Raw genomic sequence first — 20875 nt, forward strand, 5'->3', positions numbered from 1 at the left:
ATGGAACTTACTGAGCAAATGAAAAAGCAGCTTCTGTAGTGTAATGGGGTGAGATCTGTATGAAGTGGATTTCTAAGATAATGAAAGGAGAGAAATTAATGACAATGAGTACAGATATCTCCTTTGAGTTTTGCTAAAAAGGGGAATGAAATAGGATGGCCACTAGAGGGTAGAGTTTGGTTTTATCAATATAACAATGTTTATATGTTGGTGGAAATGATCTACTAGAGGGGGAAAACTAGTGTTTTACTTATAAATTTTTATTTATTTATTTATTTATTTATTTATTTAGAGAAAGAGGGAGGGAGGGGAAGAGGTGGAAAATACTTCATGTACATGACTGCAATTCTTATTTTTTAATTCTTTGATTTATTAAATATCTCCTATTGATCCATTTTATTTACTGCTATGTTCCCAGAGCATGAACCGGGCCTGGCACTTCATAGGTGCTCAATAATGACAGCATGACTATCAAGTAGTATGCTAGGTGCTGTAGGGAAGAGAGAGACGAATAAGACATTGATCCCACCTTCACGGGGTTATAACCTAGTGGAGAAATAGGACAGGAACATGGTTGTAATGCACGACCAATGTGATAGAAAGGAACAATCACATTATTTTAGTCTTCTCACCCTGCTATTTTGTTATTTTAAATCAATAATAATAAGTTCCTTGATATCAAGTATCACCTTGTCTTCTTTCCCATCATCATGAGCACCACTCCCACGACCACCACAATTCACTTCACCACATACAATGACCATCCTCAATGACTGACACATGAAAAGAGTCAGTGAGCACCCCGTCAGCAGCATTCTGCCCGGGTATAAGCTACTTCTCTCTTTCTACCACCTCAAATTCCCAAGGCAGGCTTTGGCCCTTGCTCTTCTTCCTAACTTCTGCCCAGGTTCGGAGCAACTGCACTACTTGAAGCAGAAGAAATCATAGGTCAAATCACTAACCCCCTAGCTAGTGTGTAGATCAGGGGACCCACCTGACTCATGCAGGGTGCTGGAAGGGAAAGGAGAGGCACATGCAGAACAGGGATAAGGCCCCTCTGAGACCCATATAAAGATCATGACATGCCAAGCTTTAGGAATAAAGAGTTAAATAGCAGGATCTTCGCCCTCCAGGGAGGTCAGAGCAAGGAAGATGAAGACAAATCCTTAAATAAGACCATATTAAGGGGCATAAGGAACTTGGATAGTATACAGGGGAAATGAAGAGACTCTTGGGCTGGAGAAAGGAATAAAGCCAGACAGATGCTACAACAGCTCCACATGATAAAAACTGTTTACCTGCAGAAAATCCTATCTCACATTATCCCCATGAAAATTCCCATTTGGGAGGAGGTGGAAGGGGAGTATTCATGGTCTGAAATGATGTCTAAAAACTGAATGCTGAGAATTGCTAAAACCAAAATTTCTAATATATAGTAAGTAGATGCTTAGAGCATGGTTTTAATTACATATATAAATATTATATATATTATATATTCTGATATATATATACATCAGAAAGGAAAGAATGAGGATTATATTTGAAGCCATAGCCTGATTATCATTTATAAATGACATTTTAATTATTAAGATCAAATTGCAAGTAGAGAAGTGAGATAGAGACTGGTTTGGTGAAAACTAACCGGGCAAGGTGCCTCAGATGATCACCAGGTGAACTAATTATTCCAATTAAGAGCTTCAAGAGTTCAGAGGAGGGAGAAATTTATTGAATATGGAGGAAGCTGAACGAAAGGGCCTACAGAAGGCCCTTAGGTAGGACTCAGATACAGGGAGAACAAGCCTCCCACCTCCTCGCAACCCTTGTATCTCCACAGTTCTTCAATGACATCCTGTGTTCTCCTTTTGGTCTTGGATTGTTTTCATGAATAGTTTCCCCAACAGATTGTGAGTTCCTTGAGGACAGAGGTGTGGCTGGATTATAACTGCCTCCCAGGGCCTAACCCAGTGCTAGGCACTCAGAGGTCTTTGTAAGTGGTGAATAAATTAGCAAATGAAAGAACTTGAAGAAGTCTTCCCTAAGCGGAAGGGAAAGCCTTTAAAGGTTTATTCCAAAATTCTCCCTGAAATGCTCAGATGATTTTTTTTAAGTTGCCTATGCTATCCATGATCCAACATATTACCTCAGTTTTCCAGTTGAAGTGTTTTTTGAGAACGAGAAAACCAAGATGCAAAGCTTACAAGAGAATGACTAAGTGTGGATCGGCGGATGGTATCCCAAGAGTAGCATTTTTTTTTTTTCCTGGAAGAAGCTCTTTCTATACTGTATATTTGCTGTGCTTTTGGAATGTCAGGACCCACTTGCACATCAGCAAACCAGTAAAAAAAGAAAATACCCCCTTCTTCAGTCCCCAGGGTTACATAAGTATCTGCTCCTGGTGAAATGACCTCCAGGGATTCTTTTCATTGGGAACATCCACTCTCTTGTCCTGAGAGCCTCAAAAGACAAGACAAATCACTCTGAAAGCCAGAAAAGTTAAATAGTGCCTTCAAAGTGATAAAATTAAATGGAAAATTGGATATTTAGCTGCTCTTTTCTTATACATTCTCCCAGTTATTTTCAGATACTGTGGCATACAAACTTAGTACTCCAAGACAGAATAAACAGAACATTGCAACTGGCGTTATTCCCTGAGAATCCACAAGATGGCAGTAATAGATTTTGCATAGAACTAACTGTATACAGTGGTGTCTGGCCTGTTTGCTGAGTTTTCGTACTGTTGATTGTATTTGGATTAAAACTGGTTGTCATCCTAATGCTAGGCTTTTAAAATATAATTCAGAGAATAAACAGTAAATTAAGATCTGAAACAAAAATTGTTGGCTTCGTTGCCTTTTTTTTCTCTTTTTTTATATTATGAGAGTCCCATTTTTTTTTAAAGTAACAGAGCTAAGAATCAGCCAGGAGCCCTAAGAGCTAAGACTGCTTGAGAAAAGCTCAAAATGAAAAATGTTGCTCCTTCCTGAACACAGACTGATCGATGATTCTCTTGCTTGAAGGAAAGAAAAAGAGGGGTCAGTGAAGTGCCGATAGTTAATCTTCCATATAATTTAATTGCTTGTTATTTCTCTCTGTTCAAAATCTACCCTGGAGGGAATAGTGCCTGATGGACCATGCTGAAAATGATGCTGTGATCCAAACTACAAAAACATTTATTGCCTATATCTCTTGTGTTTTGTGTGCAACAGAAACTGCACTAAACTATGACCATCTTTTTCCATGTATTTTTATTATTCTACTCACAGATTTGTGATAGAATTCAGGAGAGTGGAAACTACATTTTTCTTTCATTTCTTTAATCTGCCTCCACGTTCAGCATATATGGATATGAGGTAGTTGTCCCAGAATTGCGAATCTCACAGGAAAGCACACTTTCTGTACCAAGCATAAATGGCACGGTGTAGCATAAACAGCATCTCCTTTGTGTAGTAGACAGTACCACTAAGTTCAAAAAGATGGCAGTGAGTTCACATCAAACATGAAGCATTTTAAAACGGGCATCAGATATCTCTGGTTTAAAGTCCTTTGGGCATTCTTCCATGCTGCCCAGATTTCTCTTTTTCCCCCCTTCCTGACCTCTCTTCTCTTATCTCTTATTACCTTCTGATTCATGGTCATTTCTCATTAGAAATACAGCTATTATTTTTGCTTGCTTGTAAGAGACTCTCCTTTCACCTCAGGTAGCTCTTCATTGTATTTTCTAAACTTGTTTTTTTCCCTGAGAAAAAAATCTGCTAACAAGCTATTAAGGTAATATATTTTTCATTCCCTTACCAACATTTACTTAAATCTTCTGTTAGGAAATAGGATATCCCACTCTGTTCATTTATCTACCCATCCCTGTCTACAACAAACTTGATAGAGGTTTTCAGGGCCTGCATTCCCTTGCTATGCAGGGTGTAGTGATGACTAAGCCATGTGTCATGTCCTCAAGATGCATGTAGTCTAGAAGAAGTGAGTAGGTCCACACAGAGTTATGCCATAAGAAAAGTACAGAGAGACAATGGAGTTCAAGAGAAGAGGCTAAACCTGACCCAGCGATCTGGGGAGGAATCATGCTCTCCTCAGAAACGAGAAGACCTACCAGATCCTCCCCACAAGTCAAAGATAAACCATCTTTTCATTAGGCCACAAAGGAAGAGCATGAAGTCTGATGCAGAAGTGAAAAGCTAGGGGTGCTCAAGAATTCTGAACAATCCGAGTCAACAAGACAGGAGATAATAGGAGACTCATCAGGCCTCTGACCCGGGCTAAGGAATTTGAACACTGGACTATGGTGGGAAAAGCAAACAGTTCCCAGGGGTAGCCACACGATGCAACCTGACCAATTCCTGACCTGACCACCCACTCCCTCAAAGCTCTGTGAAGTGAAAGGATGGAAATTCATGATGTCTGAAGTCCCTTCCAGCTCCAACATTCTAGGAACATATGTGTTTGAGAGAACTTTGGATGATAAAAAGAGGCACTGAAGGTTCCAAACAATTTATGACTAATAACTAAAGATTTCCCTTTAAATAATATGTTTTTTAAAACTAAAATAAAAATTGAAGGCATGGATCAGGAAACTTGCACAAGCTTCTTAGATAGCCTCATCCACCAGAGGGCAGACAGCAGAAGCAAGAAGAACTACAGTCCTGAAGCCTGTGGAACAAAAACCACATTCACAGCAAGATAGACAAGATGAAAAGGCAGAGGGCTATGTACCAGATGAAGGAACAAGATAAAACCCCAGAAAAACAACTAAGTGAAGTGGAGATAGGCAACCTTCCAGAAAAAGAATTCAGAATAATGATAGTGAAGTTCATCCAGGACCTCGGAAAAAGAATGGAGGAAAAGATCGAGAAGATGCAAGAAATGTTTAACAAAGACCTAGAAGAATTAAAGAACAAACAGAGATGAACACTACAATAACTGAATTGAAAAATACACTAGAAGGAATCAATAGCAGAATAACTGAGGCAGAAGAACAGATAAGTGACCTGGAAGACAGAATGGTGGAATGCACTGCTGCAGAACAGAATAAAGAAAAAGAATGAAAAGAAATGAAGACAGCCTAAGAGACCTCTGGGACAACATTAAACGCAACAACATTCGCATTATAGGGGTCCCAGAAGGAGAAGAGAGAGAGAAAGGACCCAAAAAAATACTTGAAGAGATTATAGTTGAAAACTTCCCTAACATGGGAAAGGAAATAGCCACCCAAGTCCAGGAAGCACAGAGAGTCCCATACAGGATAAACCCAAGGAGAAACACACTGAGACACACAGTAATCAAATTGGCAAAATTTAAAGACAAAGAAAAATTATTGAAAGCAGCAAGGGAAAAATGACAAATAACATAAAAGGGAACTCCCATAAGGTTAACAGCTGATTTCTCAGCAGAAACTCTACAAGCCAGAAGGGAGTGGCATGATATACTTAAAGTGATGAAAGGGAAGAACATACAACCAAGACTACCCTACCCGGCAAGGATCTCATTCAGATTCAATGGAGAAATCAAAAGCTTTACGGACAAGCAAAAGCTAAGAGAATTCAGCACCAGCAAACCAGCTCTATAACAAATGTTAAAGGAACTTCTCTAAGTGGGAAACACAAGAGAAGAAAAGGACCTACAAAAACAAACGCAAAACAATTAAGAAAACGATAATAAGAACATACATATCAGTAATTACCTTAAACGTGAATGGATTAAATGCTCCAACCAAAAGACACAGGCTTCCTGAATGGATACAAATACAAGACTCATATATATGCTGTCTACAAGAGACCCACTTCAGACCAAGGGACACATACAGACTGGAAGTGAGGGAATGGAAAAAGATATTCCATGCAAATGGAAATCAAAAGAAAGCTGGAGTAGCAATACTCATATCAGATAAAATAGACTTTAAAATAAAGAATGTTACAAGAGAGAAGGAAGGACACTACATAATGATCAAGGGATCAATCCAAGAATATATAACAATTATAAATATATGCACCCAACACAGGAGCACCTCAATACATAAGGCAACTGCTAACAGCTATAAAAGAGGAAATCGACAGTAACACAATAGTGGGGGACTTTAACACCTCACTTACACCAATGGACAGATCATCCAAAGAGAAAATTAATAAGGAAACACAAGCTATAAATGGCACAATAGACCAGATAGATTTAATTGATATTTATAGGATATTCCATCCAAAAACAGCAGATTACACTTTCTTCTCAAGTGTGCACGGAACATTCTCCAGGATAGATCACATCTTGGGCCACAAATCAAGCCTCAGTAAATTTAAGAAAATTGAAATCATATCAAGCATCTTTCCTGACCACGCTATGAGATTAGAAATGAATTACAGGAAAAAGCAAGTAAAAAACACAAACACATGGAGGCTAAACAATACACTACTAAATAACCAAGAGACCACTGAAGAAATCAAAGAGGAAATCAAAAATTACCTAGAGACAAATGACAATGAAAACATGGCAATCCAAATCCTATGGGATGCAGCAAAAGCAGTTCTAAGAGGGAACTTTATAGCTATACAAGCCTACCTCAAGAAACAAGAAAAATCTCAAATAAAAAATCTAACATTACACTTAAAGGAACTAGAGAAAGAAGAACAAACAAAACCCACAGTTAGTAGAAGGAGAGAAATAATAAAGATCAGAGCAGAAATAAATGAAATATAAACAGAAAACAATAGCAAAGATAATAAAACTAAAAACTGGTTCTTTGAGAAGATAAACAAAATTGATAAACCATTAGCCAGACTCATCAAGAAAAAGAGGGAGAGGACTCAAATCAACAAAATTAGAAATGAAAAAGGAGAAGTTACAACGGACACCACAGAAATACAAAGCATCCTAAGAGACTACTACAAGCAACTCTATGCCAATAAAATGGACAACCTGGAAGAAATGGACAAACTCTTAGAAAGGTATAACCTTCCAAGACTGAACCAGGAAGAAACAGAATATATGAACAGACCAATCACATGCACTGAAATTGAAACTGTGATTAAAAGTCTTCCAACAGAAAAAAAAGAAAAAGAAAAAAAAAAAAGTCTTCCAACAAACAGAAGTCCAGGACCAGGTGCCTTCACAGGTGAATTCTATCAAACATTTAGAGAAGAGCTACCACCCATCCTTCTCAAACTCTTCCAAACAATTGCAGAGGAAGGCACACTCCCAAACTCACTGTATGAGGCCACCATCACCCTGATACCAAATCCAGACAAAGAGGTCACAAAAAAAGAAAATTACAGACCAATATCACTGATGAATATAGATGCATAAATCCTCAACAAAATACTGGCAAACAGAATCCAACAACACATTAAAAGGATCATACACCATGATCAAGTGGGATTTATCCCAGGGATGCAAGGATTCTTCAATATACGCAAATCAATCAATGTCATACACCATATTAACAAATTGAAGAAGAAAAACCATACGATCATCTCAAGAGATGCAGAAAAAGCTTCTGACAAAATTCAACACCCATTTATGATAAAAACTCTCCAGAAAGTGGGCATAGAGGGAACCTACCTCCACATAATAAAGGCCATATATGACAAACCCACAGCAAACATCATTCTCAATGGTGAAAAACTGAAAGCATTTCCTCTAAGATCAGGAACAAGACAAGGATGTCCACTCTCACCACTATTATTCAACATAGTTTTGGAAGTCCTAGCCACGGCAATCAGAGAAGAAAAAGAAATAAAAGGAATACAAATTGGACAAGAAGAAGTAAAATTGTCACTATTTGCAGATGGCATGATACTATACATAGAGAATCCTAAAGATGCCAGCAGAAAACTACTAGAGCTAATCAATGAATTTGGTAAAGTTGCAGGATACAAAATTAATGCACAGAAATCTCTTGCATTCCTATACACTAATGATGAAAAATCTGAAAGAGAAATTAAGGAAACACTCCCATTTACCATTGCAACACAAAGAATAAAATACCTAGGAATAAACCTACCTAGGGAGACAAAAGATCTGTATGCAGGAAACTATAGAACACTGATGAAAGAAATTAAAGATGATACCAACAGATGGAGAGATACACCATGTTCTTGGATTGGAAGAATCAATACTGTGAAAATGACTATACTACCCAAAGCAATCTACAGATTCAATGCAATCCCTATCAAATTACCAATGGCATTTTTTACAGAACTAGAACAAAAAAATCTTAAAATTTTTATGGAGACACAAAAGACCCCGAATAGCCAAAGCAGCCTTGAGGGAAAAAAACAGAGCTGGAGGAATCAGACTCCCTGACTTCAGACTATACTACAAAGCTACAGTAATCAAGACAATATGGTACTGGAACAAAAACAGAAACATAGATCAATGGAACAAGGTAGAAAGCCCAGAGATAAACCCACGCACCTATGGTCAACTAATCTATGACAAAGGAGGCAATGATATACAATGGAGAAAAGACAGTCTCTTCAATAAGTGGTGCTGGGAAAACTGGACAGCTACATGTAAAAGAATGAAATTAGAACACTCCCTAACACCATACACAAAAATAAACTCAAAATGGATTCGAGACCTAAATGTAAGACCAGACACTATAAAACTCTTAGAGGAAAACATAGGAAGAACACTCTTTGACATAAATCACAGCAAGATCTTTTTTGATCCACATCCTAGAGTAACGGAAATAAAAACAAAAATAAATAAATGGGACCTAATGAAACTTCAAAGTTTTTGCACAGCAAACGAAACCATAAACAAGACGAAAAGACAACCCACAGAATGGGAGAAAATATTTGCTAATGAATCAACGGACAAAGGATTAATCTCCAAAATATATAAACAGCTCCTGCAGCTCAATATTAAAGAAACAAACAACCCAATCCAAAAATGGGCAGAAGACTTAAATAGACATTTCTCCAAAGAAGACATACAGATGGCCGAGAAGCACATGAAAAGCTGTTCAACATCACTAATTATTAGAGAAATGCAAATCAAAACTACAGTGAGGTATCACCTCACACCTGTTAGAATGGGCATCATCAGAAAATCTACAAACAACAAATGCTGGAGAGGGTGTGGAGAAAAGGGAACCCTCTTGCACTGTTGGTGGGAATGTAAATTGATACAGCCACTATGGAGAACAGTATGGAGGTTCCTTAAAAAACTAAAAATAGAATTACCATATGATCCAGCAATCCCACTACTGAGCATATACCCAGAGAAAACCGTAATTCAAAAAGACACATGAACCCCAATGTTCACTGCAGCACTACGTACAATAGCCAGGTCATGGAAGCAACCTAAATGCCCATCGACAGACGAATGGATAAAGAAATTGTGGTACATGTATTCAATGGAATATTACTCAGCCATAAAAAGGAATGAAATTGGGTCATTTGTAGAGACATGGATGGATCTAGAGACTGTCATACAGAGTGAAGTTAGTCAGAAAGAGAAAAACAAATATCGTATATTAATGCATATATGTGGAACCTAGAAAAATGGTACAGATGAACCAGTTTGCAGAGTAGAAACTGAGACACAGATGTAGAGAACAAACGTATGGACACCAAGGGGGGAAGCGGCAGGGGGGTGAGGGTGGTGGAGTGATGAATTGGGCGATTGGAATTGACATGTATACACTGATGTGTATAAAATGGATAACTAATAAGAACCTGCTGTACAAAAAATAAAATAAAATTCAAAAATTCAAAAAAAATATCAAAACATAGCAGGTTAAAAAAAAAAGAAATTGAATGCATGCATTCATGCTTTTTCAGTCTGTTGGTTACAATTTAATCACCAGAATAAAGTTAAAATTCCTCAATACAGCTTTTTTTAGCTTGTCCGGCCTCATCTCTAAAGCTCCCTTCTTCCCATTATCTACCTACATTTAATCCTTCAAACACTCTCCCCTCTCCAGCCCCTTCTCCTGAATAAGTCTCTTCTATTCATCCTTTAGATCTCAGGCCACTTGTTACACTCTCTAAACACCATTTCACGAATCCCACCCCACCCTCTCAACACACACAGAGATGCCCCCAGGTTAGATACCCCTCTTAATAGACTCATATACCCAGTACTTCCCCATCACAACATTTACCACACTAATTTGTACCGACATATTTAATACTCCATTTTCTCACTAGATTGTAAGCCAGGACAACGTCTGTCTTGTTTGCCTGACACATAATAGATATCCTACAAATATTTAATGAATGAATAAATAAAGTTAATTATTTTAAGTCAGTAGATTCTGAGTGAAGACCTAGTAAAATTATACATGATATTGTATACCTATATTGTGCTGGGCAAGATGTTAGAAACTGTCCCTATAGGTTGACTCTTTATGGATTACTGACAGGAATGTATGTAACCTAAAAGTATATGAAGAATGTTTTAAGACTGCCTGGCATCTTAAAAATAAAAATGTAAAAATGAGTTATGTCTTCCATATAACAGCCACTAGATGGCAATGAAAGCCAACTTGGAACACCTTTAAATGGGGAAAAAAATAATAGTAAAAATGTTTTCCTTGTTAAAATCTGGATAGATGATCTTATGTTTGGGATAGTTAAAGGACCTGTGGGCTACAGTTTCTGTGATTATGGGTTTAGCAGTTATAATTACCTTTCTGGTGTGGTATTAAAACCTAGATTATCTGTGATAATAACATCACCTTACATTTTGTGCATTATCTCATTTGAACCTCCCATGACATTAGCAGGGAATATATTGTTTTCCCATTTTCCAATGGAAAAAAAAAAAACAACTGAGGTTCAAGAGGTATTAATCTAATAAGTAGCCATAAGAAACCAAACTACTGCCACAAACCCTATAAATACCTGTTCGCTGCTTAGGTTTACCACACATACAAAATCCCTTACTAAGGCAGACAGTCTGGGAGAATACAGTTCCCAAAATTAATTGCACCAATTTAGAATGGAGACATATGGCAGCATCTCCTTAGCAAAAGATCTTGTGGTTTTAGGTGACCCCAAGGTAGCCATCTGATGATGATGTCAAAATATTTACCTGGAACCTATTTACAGAAATACGGTCCTGGTGCCTAGAAAGGGGACCAGCTTCTGGCCTTCACATTGGTTAGACCCTTCCTAGGGTTATATGTTCCATTCTAGTTGCTGCATTTTTATAAAGGAATCAAGAAGCAACAGACTAGGATTAGTGTACAAGATATATTAGAGGGTGAAAGAGAAATTGGGACGTCCTGAAGAGGATGAGATCAAGGGAGATGGGATTAGCTATAGTGATGCTTAAGCTTGTTGGTTCTGCAGTCAGAAAGTGTGGGTATGACTTGGTATCCACACTAAAAAATAGAAAATAAATAATTCCAGGGACCTGGGTTGGTTTATTATGCATGTCAAATGTGGAAGCCAACACGGGTTTGTAAAAGGGTCACTCCAGGATTCACATGCTAGAGAAGAAGCTCCTTGACTGCCTTAGTCTGAGCACATGGGGGAAGTCCTTTCTGGAGGCCCCTGAGTGGTGGGCATGACCTTGCTCAGTAACAAGATGAGGGGGATGGTAAATCTTCAGAGGCTTCCTCCAATCTCTTCCTCCACCTCTTGCATGAGCAGACATGAACTGGGCCCAGGAAGCCCTAAGGGTCAGCCGGAGAGCAGGCAATGCGGGAGTTTTTCTTCACCTGGGGGTGGCTTAGTGTCCCCTGCAGGCGACAGGCATTCTGCTGGCCCTTCACCCCTGTTGCCCGTGAATTTATGATGAATTTCACCTCCAAGAAGGTCATTCTTCACAATGAGGTCTCCATTATAGAAAGTGGATCGGTTGGCATGGCCCGTGCTATCACCATTTTTTAGAAGGCTTGAATGATGAACTTGCCTTTGTGGATGTTGATGCAGGCAAACTGAAGGGTGAGACACTAGATCTTGAACTTGGCAGTCCTTTTATGAAAATGCCAAATATTGTTTCGAGCAAAGATTATCTTGTCACTGCAATCTCCAATTTAGTGATTATCACAGCAGATGCACACCAGGAAAAAGGAGAAATACACCTTAATTTAATCCATTGGAATGTGACTATCTTTAATGATTTCCCATATTATCCAATCCAGTCCTTGTGGCAAAATGATTATTGTTTCTAATGCACTGGCTATCTTATGTAGCTTGGAAGTTGAATGAATTTCCCAAACTGTGTTATTGGAAGTGGCTATAATCTGGACACTCCCCATCTCCCTTCCTTGATGGGCAGAAGCTTGATATCCACCCTGACAGCTGTCATGGGTGGATCCTTGGAGAGCGTGGAGACTCAAGTGCTCCTGTGTGGAGTTAACACTGTTGATTGCTTTGAAGAATCTGAACCCAGATTTAGGAACTGATAAAGATCATGTGCAGTGGAAAAATATCCGCAAAGAAGTGATAGCTAATGCCTGTGAGGCTATTGAAATGAAAGGCAATACAGGTGACACTTGAACAACACAGGTTTAAACTTTTTTTTTTTTAATTTTCTATGTCCTCTCTTCACCTACCATTCTTGACTCAAGCTATTGCAATTCATCTTCTATATTCACAACTCCAGTTAAACTGTTCTCATTAAGATCATTCGTGACTTTCTTAATGAATAAATCTAATGAATGTTTTTAGCCTCCAATTTTTTGTCTTCTCCCCTTAGAAGAAACTGACATTGTTGACTACACCCTCTTTAAAACAGTCACATTCTTTTTTTTTTTTTTTAATTTATTTTTGGCTGCGTTGGGTCTTCATTGCTGCATGCGGGCTTTCTCTAGTTGTGGCGAGCGGGAGCTACTCTTCATTGTGGTGAGCAGGCTTCTCATTGTGGTGGCTTCTCTTGTTGCAGAGCATGGACTCTAAGCACGTGGGTTTCAGTAGTTGTGGCACATGGACTCAGTAGTTGTGGCACATGGGCTCAGTAGTTGCAGCTCACGGGCTCTAGAGCACAGGCTCAGTAGTTGTGGTGCATGGGCTTAGTTGCTCCACGGCATGTGGGATCTTCCTGGGCCAGGGCTCAAACCTGTGTCCCCAGCATTGGCAGGCGGATTCTTAACCACTGCGCCACCAGGGAAGCCCCCAGATTTAAACTTTGCCAGTCTACTTATATGCGGATTTTTTTCTACAGTAAATACTACGGTACTACGTTATCTACACAGGATAGGTTGAATTCCTGGATACAAAACCATGGACGCGGAGGAACCACATACATGGAAGGCCCGACTGTTGGTTGTAGGTGGATTTTAAACTTCACAGAGTGCTAGGGCCCCTAACTCCTCCCTCACCCCATGTTGTTCAAGGGTTAACTACTTCTTGGGCCACTGGCCTATCTGTAGCTGATTTAGCACAAGGTATTTTAACACAAAGTATTTTGAGACCCATCCAGTTTCTAACAATTGTGGACCTCTATGGAATAAATGAAGAAGTATTCCTCAGTGTTCCTTGTACCATGGGAGAGAATAGTATGTATTACAGAACTTACAAAAGTAAAGCTGAACCCTGACAAGGAGTCCCATTTGGAAAAAAAAAAAGTGCAGAAACACTTGGGAAATTCAGAAGGAGCTCAAGCTTTAAAGTTTTTTTAAAGCTACCATCCAGAAGTTATTGAAAAAGAAATAGTAGGTATGGGACTGTATATGTTAAACCTACAAATAAACTTGCAACCCTAAAAGTTGGAAACAGGAAAGTGGGTACAGTGACTCCCCCATTTATTTAGCCCTCCAGCTCTTTTATTTAGCAACCAGATGTCAGATGATACTTATTTTTTACAATCCTAAGTAATTGCATCAAAGGAGGTGTTTTCAGTACCTCTAATGCATCAGTACTTGTCTTCTATATATATATGTAGTTGCCATTTGGTTCAAAAGAATCTATGATGTAGGTGATTATTGTGTTATAGAAACTCTTATTCTAAGCTGGAAAAAAAGAAAAAAATCTAATTCCTTTAAATACATACTAATTATTTTGTTCTGGCTGGGTTATACCTATGTTCATTTATATACTACTTTAAAAGTTATAACTACCTCTACAAGATAAAAAATAAAAGTATTGACATATACACAAAGGAAAAAAAGTGGATATGGATTCTGAAGCTGGACTTATAATTGTGAACTTGGGCAATTTACTTCTCTTTCTCAGTTTCCTCATCGACAAAATGATGACTGTGCCTACTTATAGGGCTGTTAGGGAAAAGAATCAAAATAATGCATGTATGTTTAGTGTCACATTTGGCACATGGAAGGATTTGATAAATGCTGGCTCCTTGTTATTATGTTGTTAAAGCATTTGCAAGGCCTTTCTGTAGAAATGAATGCAGACTTATTTGTGTTGCCCCAGAAAATGTATCAGAACTCAAAGAGGCACTAGCTAAAAGCAAGAGTTTGTGAATCTAACAGGTTTGTTTTCAAATCCTGTTTCTACCACATAACACCTAAGTAATCTTGAACAAATCACTCAGTCTCATCGAGTCTCCATTTTCTCATGTTATGAAACATTTACTGCAGCTCTTCACTGTGCTAAGTAGGTGGGCAGAGTGATAGGGTGTCATTTCACTCCATTGTAGTTAGTCAGCAGGAGATCAGCTGACCACCCACAGGGCTTGGGAGAGAGCATCCCTGCAGAGGATATCCGATTGCGAGTATTTGTTTCTACTCTTGAAAATGTTGGAAATAAAATTGGTTCTCACATTCGAGTCGTCTTCATCTGGTGTGTCATAAACTGGTCCTCAAGTGGCCATTCATTCAAAACTATTTCCCTTGGAATAGCATTTGGCCTTTAAAGTTGACTAGATTCCTTTATTTCCCAAAGAGCAAACTGAAGGAAAAATGTTGGCTTTGGAACCAGAGAGATAGTTGAACCCTGCTTTACTGCTAACTGGCTCTGAGACCTTTGGACAATTACTTATCCTCCCTGAACTAAATCTTCTCGTCTACAAAATAGGGCGGACACCTACGTCAAGAATTGTTATGGGGCTTAAATTGTGCTAGGGATAGAACACCCAGCATGCTGCCTGACACAGAGGGGGGTAGTAGGTGGTCCTGCCTTCTTTGACATCAGCAGTCCTAGTGTTCACAGCTCTGTGAGCCAGCCTTGAACACTGGCCTGGTGATCATCCCATCTCAGCCCAGTGACATCGCTCCGGCCAGGCGAAAGCTAACCTCTGCTCCATTTCCCACACTTCTGGTCCATGAACTCTCCCTCCTCACACTCTGTGTGTACCTAGGATTCTAGTGTCCTCATGCTCTTCCTGTCACCCCCTCAGTGAAAACCTACTGCTATTTCTTGAAAGAAATCAGATGCAGCAGTTCACATTGAAGTTGAATGTCAGGAAAACGGCAAAGTGTTATTGCAACTATACTGAGATTTTAATAGTATAACAAGCTTAAAGCTAGAGCAATGACTCTCAAATGGTGGAATTAAAGGATTCCCAATATTCCCGAGGAAAGAATTTCAGAAACATAGTAGAGTCCTTCATAGCACGAGTACATTTTTACATTTCAAAGGTGTAGATCACAGCATAAGGCTGTGATCTCTCTGATAGCAAATCCAAATCTTATTTTTATTGATTCCAGTAGATGGCACAGCCTCTGGCAAGTTATAGACATTCAATAAATGTAGACTAGATGGTCTTAAGGCCATGTCAGATGTATAAATATATTTCCTAGCCCACACATTGCTACTAGACACAAGCATAAACCATTTACAGAACACTTGGGAAGAGAGAGTTAGAAGAAACAGAAGTACTTTTCTTTGCCTTAGTTTTGATGACAGAGGATGTAAATTCCCTTTACTTGCTAGGGAGAATTTCTTAGAAGAAGAAGTATTTGAATTGGGCTTCCCAAGGCCAGGGTGACAGGATCACCTGTGGCTGTCGAGAAGACAGAGTATTCCCAGCCCAGCAGACAGCACAGACGGAAGTTCAAAAGTTACTAGTGCTGATGACAGCATTGGAAGCACTTGTCTGAGTAGCTGCTTTTGGAAACCTGTACCCCAGTGTACATTTTCCTATCTTCATTTTAGTTCCCTTTGAACATTTTAAACAATTCTTCTCCCACATATCCTCTCAACACTTCTCCTACGCACTCCCAATCCTCCGTCTCTCCCACATATGTAGCAAAAGGAAAAAAAACAAAAAAAAGGGTTAAAAAAAAAAAAGGGTCTCTCTTTCTCTGTTATAATTTCCTCTAATCTTTGCTTAGTAATGTATCACAGTCAGAACAAGTTTCAGCTCATTAGCTGACAATCTTAATGTTGTTCTCTTAAAATAGTCAAAGATTTGCTCTTTTCCTTAACATCCAAAAATACATATGGATTTTAATGTCCCTTCTCCCAGTGCCTGAGGCTGAAATTTTCACAAACTCAAAATCTGAACCTTCTAAAACTACTCTGGAGAAAAGAACCAAGCAGACTTATTCTACCATTTCTTCCTTAATCTAAAAAACAAATGACATGAATTTTACTCATTAAATATTTTTAACCAGGAAATAACCCAAAAGAACCCAATTTAAAAATTTTATATGACATTCACATTAAAAAGTACAAAGTTGAAATGTGCTTTTAATGGTATCAGTAGTGGTATTAGGTTGAACCATACGAAATTGCCATTTTTGTAGGTCATGTCAAATATTGGCAATTTTGTATGGTTCAGACTAATGTGGATTCATATTTCTCTAGTACCCATAGAATCCTCACAGATGTCTTGGTCCTACAACTCTTGAGTAGAGGTTACAGTCATAGATGATATGATGTAAAGAGTCTTCAGAGGGTTCAGACCAAAAAAGCTACCTCTGTTGGTTTATTCTTTAAAAGGATGTTAAACAAAGCAGGTATATTTTCCAGCTTTCCATATTAAAAGTAAGTTGCACCATCCATTGAGTAGGTTTTTATATGTATCATCTTATTCAACCAATATGATTCTACAACTCTTTTGAAGTAGATATTCCTATCATCACTTTGTAGATGTGAAAATGGAGTCTCAGAGCAGGTCACTTGCCCAGGATGACACAGTGGTAAGGAACAGTGCCAAAATTCCAAACCTAAATCTGCTTGGACAAAACCCATACTCTTTCCCCTCTATTACACTGCCCCCATTGATATGGGAAGGAAGGAAGGGAGGGAGGGAGGGAGGGAGGGGGAGAAAGGAAAACAATTCCTCAAAATGAAATACCGGGACTTCCCTGGTGGTCCAGTGGTAAAGAATCGCCTTACAATGCAGGGGACGTAGGTTCGATCCCTGGTCAGGGAGCTAAGATCCCACATGCCTGCCGCGGGGCAACTAAGTCTGCGTGCCACAACTACTGAGCTCGCGCACCTCAGCTAGAGCCCATGTGCCGCAAACTACAAAGCCCACACACTCTGGAGGCCACGCACCACAACTACAGAGCCCACAGGCCCTGGAGCCCACATGCCACAACTAGAGAGAAGCCTGCGCACCGCAATGAAGAGCCCGTGCACCGCAACTAAGACCCAACGCAGCCAAAAATAAAAATAAAATAAATAAACGATAAAGACAATTTAAGAAAAACACTCATGGTTTAAAAACAAATGAAATACCAATTATTATCAGCACTTAATAGTATGGATACATGTTGAGTTCTTTGCATGAAAACTTTAACTTTAATATATATAATATAATTATATTTAATATATATAATATATATATTATAATTTTATATATATATATATTTTTTTTAACCACATGATTGAGTCACAGAGTCATAACTCTGAGTAGGACTTCATGGACTCCCTTGAACAATATTTGTTTGTTCATTTGTTTGTTTAATAAATGAAGTAAAGCACAAAATTCCAAAGCTAATTGGAAAAGACGCTAGAGCCACATCCACTGAGTATTCTTGAAAATACACTATCCCTGGATTTTGCCACCTATCAGAACGTAAAAGCACTAATCTGAAATAGTGAATTATCCTAACCTATCTATATTTTGATACATAGGATATATATGTGAATATACATACATTATGTGAATATACATATACACACATAAATAATTGCAGAACAATTTACTTTAAGGAAATATGAAAGTTAACTGGGTTTGTTTCTGTGTTTTTTGGTTTTTGGTTTTTTTGCACACAGCTATTAATAAAAATCAAGATTAGGCAGGAATTTCTAGATGGCAGAAAGCCAAATACAAGCTTTTTGCTTTGCGAACCCCACCCATTTACTAATCCTAAAGTGGATTAGTGCTGCAGAAAGGGAGTTTACATGGCCAGACACCCACAAGCCAGCAGAAAACAAAAAGGTCACTTTTCATACATACAACACATACTTTTACATGCATTATCCTGAAAAGCACATTGTACAATTCCACATACTTTTCTTAGTGATTTATGCTTTTATGCACACTTATTTTGTCTCCTATTCATCAAAAAAAAAAAAAAAAAAACCACACCTTTTTCCTAGTTTACCTGACTTTCTCATTATACCTTACTTTGAGGACAAGCAATATTTAGAACAGATACATTCCCTGCAAATGGGTGGCGTGCAAGCATAATCTAATCTAATATTCATAGTTTTCGATCCGTCATTTCACGTCTCCAGTGTGACTTTTCCCCAAGTGCTTTTCAACCCTGTATTTTGTACCTGAGGTTCATACTAAAATTATATCAACGCAGTGATGTTTTCATGCTTGTTGACAAAGGATGGGCAAGAAATGAAGGTTACCATGGAGGTGATGTAAACCTTGAGCTATGCACATGCTCAAAAGCTCAAAGTTAAGCTGTTGACTGGCTGGTACTAGGTAAGGAACAAGGGGCAAATGAGGAGGCAAACTTGGAATCTAGAACATTCAGCGTGTGACAACAATTTTAAGAAGGAGTGTGAGCATTCAATCAGCTCCTTGATATATAGCAGGGCTCTACATTAGACAAGAACAAATGGGTTTAAAAAATATATTTTACCATTGTAAGTCAATTATACTTCAATAAAGATGTTTAAAAAATAAATAAATAAATAAATAAATAAATAAAAAGAATGTTTGCAAAGAAAAAAAAAAAATATTTTACAGCAGCTCCATGGCCCTATAAATCCTAGGGAGCTTCCCTGGAAGCCCAATGTAGAAAAACCCTGACTTAAGCCTTGTCTTTGACTTAGAGTCACAGAGCATTAAATATAAACAAGACAGCCTGAGATGGCATTTCAAAATGGGAGCAAAGAATTTTATTTCAGTCCAAGAGCAAGCTCCTCTGGTTCGCCTGCATTTGACAGCTAACTCAATGTTTCAGTTTATTAATGTTGGAATGAGGACATTTTTTTTATTAGCATAATTATAGGCTCTTGAAGCAAGTCAGTTTGGACTTCAAAGGGGCAACCAATTCCAGAAACTCTGCATTAGGTGGTAGACACAATAAGTCATAGGCTGTCCTCCCAAAGGAGCAGGAGGAAATCAACCAGAGCAGCGAAAAAAGGATGTAGTAAGAAAGCAGATCAGGCAGAGGGAGGGGGTAGGAGAAAGGCGAGAGAGGTCAGCAGCAGGAGGCGGGAATAGAGACAGTCACCGAGGAAAGGTAAGGAAGCGGGAAGCCAAGGGAATGCAGTCACAGATGCAGCTGCAGAGAGATCAGGAGAGGATCACGGAGGTGAGAGCCTGACGGGGGAGGAAGGAAAAGGACGAGGGGGGAGAGCGAGAAACGGAGAATCAAGGGATTCCACCTCTGCAGGGCAGTGGATGTGGTATCGTTTCCAGGTGGCTAGGTATTTGGCCAAAGAGAAAACTGCAATAGAAAACTGCATGCAATGCTAAATGGTGAAGGAAAAAGATAGAGGAAGGAGATTTTAAAGAATCTGGAATTACATGTCTGGGTTCTACGGAACTACCAGTGCCAAGAACAGCAAAGGCTAGTTTTGTATATATTACTCTGATGCTGGCAACTCTTAGGGCAGCGGATGGAGTTTGGGAGTTTGGGTTTCAGACAGCTCCGGGGCTGCTTCTCCTTCCCCCACCTCCCACCCCCCTTATTGAGTTAATGCTGGTCGTTCTCTCAAGATGTGGCTGAGCCTGAAGCGGTCAGCCTGCAGCCAGCCTTTCATGCAACCAGCCCAAATGGAGAGTGCAGTTCAAGGAGTGAACTGGGTGGGGAGGCGCTGAACTTGGCCACAGGAACATAAAAGGCTTTGACATTGATTGAGATGCTGGGGCGGGGGTGGCAGTGGGAGGAGTCGAGCTCTCCTTAATGCCCAAAGTGGGGGAGCTGCTAAGGGGGGGCTGGCCCCTGCACTGACCAATGGGAGCTGAAGGAGCAACCCCTAGAAAGCAGGCCTGTGACAACATGCCTAGAGGGGGCGGTTTAAGGAGATGGAAAGGCACAGTGGCCCACAGGTACTTGCCGGAGCTGGGGCGGCTGTTAGAAGGCATCCTTTTGTGGTACGTGGTGTAGGGGATGGCGGGGAGGGGGGAGGCATCCACTGAGCAGCACGCTGGCATCGGTGCCTGTCACAGAGTGTCGCCTGCAGCCTGAGGCTAGAGGCAGCCAGTATGTATTATAGGAGGAGAAGGCAGCTTAAGTGTAGGGGAGAAAGCAGGCAGTTAGTATATCACAGACTGGAGCTCTCAACCCAGCTCTGCTGGCTTGGAAGCTTTTAACCTCTCTGTGCCTCAGTTTCCTCCTGTAAAAGTTAAGCTCAGCAAAGTTCTTGGGAGAATTTGCAATAACAAGCCCAGCACAGTACCCAGTACCCTCTTGCTCAATATTCCAGTACTAGTATTATCTTTATTAGTAAGCTCCTTCCACATTTAAATTTCTGGTCACAGTTTAAGGAAAGCCGATTTCACTGGATTTCTTCCCTCTTTAGTCCCTCTCTCTTTTCTGTCTCATCTCCTGATTCTTTCTCCCTCCTTCCCATTACTTACTGAGCATTTACACTGTGCT

The 20875-nt window shown here is 39.4% G+C and overlaps 1 protein-coding gene and 1 pseudogene across 17 annotated transcripts in view; both read left to right on the forward strand.

Annotated features, from left to right (window-relative positions):
* Nucleotides 1–20875, forward strand: part of DLG2 (discs large MAGUK scaffold protein 2) — a 2039030-nt gene that overhangs the window by 1682139 nt on the left and 336016 nt on the right. The window lies entirely within an intron of this gene.
* On the forward strand, nucleotides 11652–13565 carry LOC118898967 (annotated as a pseudogene).

This window comes from Balaenoptera musculus, chromosome 8 (assembly GCF_009873245.2).
Source record: "Balaenoptera musculus isolate JJ_BM4_2016_0621 chromosome 8, mBalMus1.pri.v3, whole genome shotgun sequence".
NCBI lineage: Eukaryota > Metazoa > Chordata > Mammalia > Artiodactyla > Balaenopteridae > Balaenoptera > Balaenoptera musculus.